We start from the raw sequence: 4,502 nt of genomic DNA on the forward strand, positions 1-4,502 counted from the left end.
GGCGTCAAGCACTAAGAAATCAAATAAATCTTCACATTAATGTTCCACCTATTAAAGATTAAGATGAGAAAGATCGATAAAATAAAAATATTCCAACTGTAAAACTTCTGTCATCTGGAAGAGCACGCTTTACAGGCTGCTGGTTGCTGATTCGTTGTTTCATAATCACATGTCATTGCGTATCACCTAGACAACGCATGGACATTGTCTAATACTTTTGATATAAAAAAAATCTAAAGATACGTGCAATTGTTTCATAAACTTCATTTAATGTGGGTTTGTATGTGCATCTTTCTTTTGTGCAGATCTTTAAATATAAGTTCTGGAAGTGTTCAACAGTTAACACTAGGGGGAGCACCGATATCACTGGTCTCTCGCAAACACACGCAAGCTGGTACTGTATTATATAGATTCAGATGTAGATCAGTTGAGGTCCACAAGCGATACGGGATTTTAAGAACTCGACTCGACAGCTAAAAAAATATTTTATTATTCAAATTATATATATAGCTGGGTTGATAGTGAATCTCTACTTTGTAATGAACAGCATGGGTTCAATAACTTGCTGTTTTAGCAACTTGCTCACATTCTATAATGTTACCATTGGATTAGACAAGGGGAATGGATAAACGGTGATACGTTTTGGATTTTGCTAAGGCTTTTGACAGAATACAGCACGAAAGGCGTTGCACAAATTGCAGGATTGTATTATAGTATATTAGTGTGGATAAGAGGATGGCTGATTGACAGATATCAAAAAGTGGTATACGGGGTTCCGAGTCCGCAAGGTTTAAGGTAACAAGTGGTGTACCACAAGGATCAGTGCTTGGTCCACTGTTATTCAGTCTGTACATTAATGATATTGGGAAGGATTTGACAAACGAGATACAGTTATTTGCTGATGATGCAAAGATAGGAAGGGTAATCAGAATTGCTGCTGATATGCAGTACTTGCAGAATGATTTGAATAAGCTGGAATTGTGGGCATGGGAAAATGGGTGTGAGTTCAATGTCAGTAAATGGAAAGTCATTCACTTCGACATGATTAGGTATCCAATGTCGTATTATATTGGTGGGATTATGCTTGAACAAACTGATGAAGCTGCGGATCTTGGAGTGTTAGCAGATAGGAAGTTTAGGGTTCAGGGCCATGTAGTGAAGATTGCAAATACAACTAAAAAAATACTTGCAATGTTGAAACGATAAGGATGTAAATATAAAAATGTCATTTTGCTTCTTTACAAGGCCTTGTTAAGACCTTACTTGGATTACTGGGCGCCGGTCTGGTCTCCGTTGCGATTCTGATTCACTGGAGAGAGTACAAAGGCGAGTGTTAAAAATGATATCAGGATTGTGGAATACTGAGTATGAAGACAGATTGAGAATTTGTAGACTGCAGACGCAAACAGGAGAGAGAGGGGCGATATGATTGAGACTTACAAACTTCTGAAAGGATGACACAGGATTTCAATTAATTTCAAGGGAATGCTGAGGGAATAGGATCAGACCGATAGTGAATTCGTACAGCGACCAAGAAGCTACTAAAAGAACAGATGTTGGGTTAACTGATTGATTTCATGTAGGCAACGATGCTGACTTTTTTCCACAGCTGTTCAATATCTCTACGCTGAAGATAGCCTGCAGCAGTTGACGAACTTAATAAGAGGAATTGGGATAGGTGGCAGATGGGCCAGCCATATGAGATATGTTGATGATGTAGTACACCTCCGTAATGACTGCAAAGAGCTAGGATGATTCCTTGACAGTTAACGAGATCGGTGACAAAAGAAGACTTATACTTAACCGTAGTGAGATAAAGATTAAGACTCTTGGAGGAAGTATAAATAGAGAAGGATTTGAGAAACAAATAGATCTTAAGGAAGAAATAACTGAGGAGATGAGGAAATTTGAGTGGGTGGGATCCAATATCGATGTGAAGAATTTCTATTCAAAAGAAGATTAAGCAATGGTAGAAGACTAGTCCATAACGTTTTTTTAAAGTCTGAAAGGACAGATATTTCACTTCAGAAACAAAGCATCTTCATCCATAGCAACTTATAGATATAAAACTTGAAACTCAGAGAAGTCTTTGATAAGAGAATAGCCGCTTTTGAGATGCGGTTTTAAAGAATACTATTGAGAATCTCATACACTTAAAAGTAAATAAATGTATGGGGTCCTTGAAATGATCTATAGAACTTTAAGACTCCTTAGGAATACTGATAGAAGGAAGTTGAACTACTTTGAACACGTATAAAGAAAGGAGAGGAGAAACAATATTCTAAAATGTTATTTTAGAATATTGAAATTAAAGTTTTACTTCAAAAATAAACATGTTTTAATTTATTTCCCTATACGTCGTTTTGACTTTTTGTAGTATTTTTGGTGTGTATTGGGCGGCAAAGGAGATTAGAAAAGAAAAGAGATTAAAAGTTCAGGTAAAACACGTTTTCCTTTTAAATCAAATAAAGCACAGAGAAAAAAAAACATCGCTCTGTGTTTAAAGTGCTATATATATGTTATATATCTCTTAAAAAAGCAATGTTTAAGTAAAGCCAACTCTAAAAATTAGGACGATCCCTAGACCACTCCATAGTGCCCGAAAGACCGTCCATCTCAGTGTTGGTTACACTCAGTGACGGGCTCCCCCACCACCGAGCAGAACCGCTCATTTTCTTCCGAAGATAAGCTTTCACCAGGCCGTGCCGGAAAACATTTTCCTCGGAGACTCCAATTGCTCCCTTAAGGCAAAAACCTTAAGAGAGCAAACTCAAACTCTCGAATCTCTGCTCCCCAGCGGATAACAGCAACAGCCGAGCCTCAGTTAGAACTTCATTGACTACAGCATTGCCATCCATTACTCTCCCAGGGTTTCATCTTAAAAAGGCACTCGAATGAAAAATGATTGATTTATCATATTATTAAAGCATGATTCCGAGAATTTTATAAGAACTGGCTTAAAGGGGCAAAGCAAGAATGCTTTTCATCTTCCCCGTTATCTGTAGACGACAGTGTATGGATAAGGTGTTATTGAGCTATTAAAGCTATGATCATGGCAGGAGGATAACAGCAATAGCCGAGCCTCAGTTAGAACTTCATTGGCTACAGCATTGCCATCCATTACCCTCCAAAGATTTTGGATTGAGTGAATCAATCACCGCATCTCATGGTCAATTGATCTTCATAAATTAATTGTAATATATTGATATGAAAAGATTAAAGGTGTATGATAAATTTTTAAAATATAAAAAGAAATTTTAAAATATTTAATTATTTTAGTGAAAAATGTAAGTAATATATAAGTTTCATTTTAGTTTCAAGCAGTGATATAGCTAGGGCTTTTGTCGCCCAGAGCAGTCCCTGAGTTTGACGCTCCTGTCAATACACACCAAAAATCCACAAACGTTTTGACAAAAAGTCAAAACGACGTATATGGAAATAAATTAAAACATGTTTATTTTTGAAGTAAAACTTTAATTTCAACATTCTAAAATGTTCTTTTTCTTGCTTTTCTGTTAGCAAAATCGTCGAAGTCTATTTTATAATAATGTAGGTAATTCTTAATCAATTTTATTTAGAAAAACTCCTCTCACAACTAGCAAAACTTACAGGAATTGTGAGGAAAATTCGCAGTAGTATTACAATATTTGCAACTGAATTCTCGAGACTGTATTTTAGAATTAACTGCAAAAGTTCAAAAAGGTTCAAAGTGCCGCCCGGAGCGGACCGCCCCCTGCATTATGCTTCTGGTTTCAAGAGTAATAAACTTAAAATCTTGACATGTCTGAAATATTATGGAGGAAGTTATCCTATGTGATATTCCCATACAAATGTTCAGTACATGTCGACGCTGTTCACGTGATTTCAAACTCTCAAACCCAGCTGTAAATTCATTTTTCTTTTCTGTTAAGTCTTAATATATTTCCGATATACAATTTGAAAATTGGAGTAATCATTACCTTAATATTCTCAAGTGCATATTTTATTTCATTTCAAATTCTGAAATCAATTCTCTGACTCAGACATCGTGAAACATAATCAGTGAAGTGCAGCGCACCAAACAAATAAAAGGAGTAATTAACGGATTAAAATACAAGCACTTCGATGGAACACAAACAACCCTCGGATCGTAAAAATAACCATTTTAACCACCAGTGACACACGGTCTAAACATACTAGTTATTGTGTTTAAATGCAACAACAACACACACATTCCAATCGATATTAGGTTTAGTTATGTAAAGCGGTTATTGGTTATTTTTAAAAATAAGGAAAACTGCTTAGAGAAAGATGATGCATTCTTTGAACGTATTCCATTTTTGGAGGCACTAAAAACGATTTCAACGCGAATTCCAATTTTCATTTTGAAAACGTATTCTTCGCTTTTTGACCGAATAACCCAGTAGACTTCATATGTGTGTGTGTGTGTTACTTTTGTAAGTCTCGGACAACTCGAAAGCTTTGAGGTTTCTAGGTTAGTGGCAGTAATGTAACTTTAAAAT

Source organism: Typopeltis vanoorti, chromosome 15 (assembly GCF_054136105.1).
Source record: "Typopeltis vanoorti isolate ZY-2024b chromosome 15, IOZ_Tvanoo_1.0, whole genome shotgun sequence".
NCBI lineage: Eukaryota > Metazoa > Arthropoda > Arachnida > Uropygi > Thelyphonidae > Typopeltis > Typopeltis vanoorti.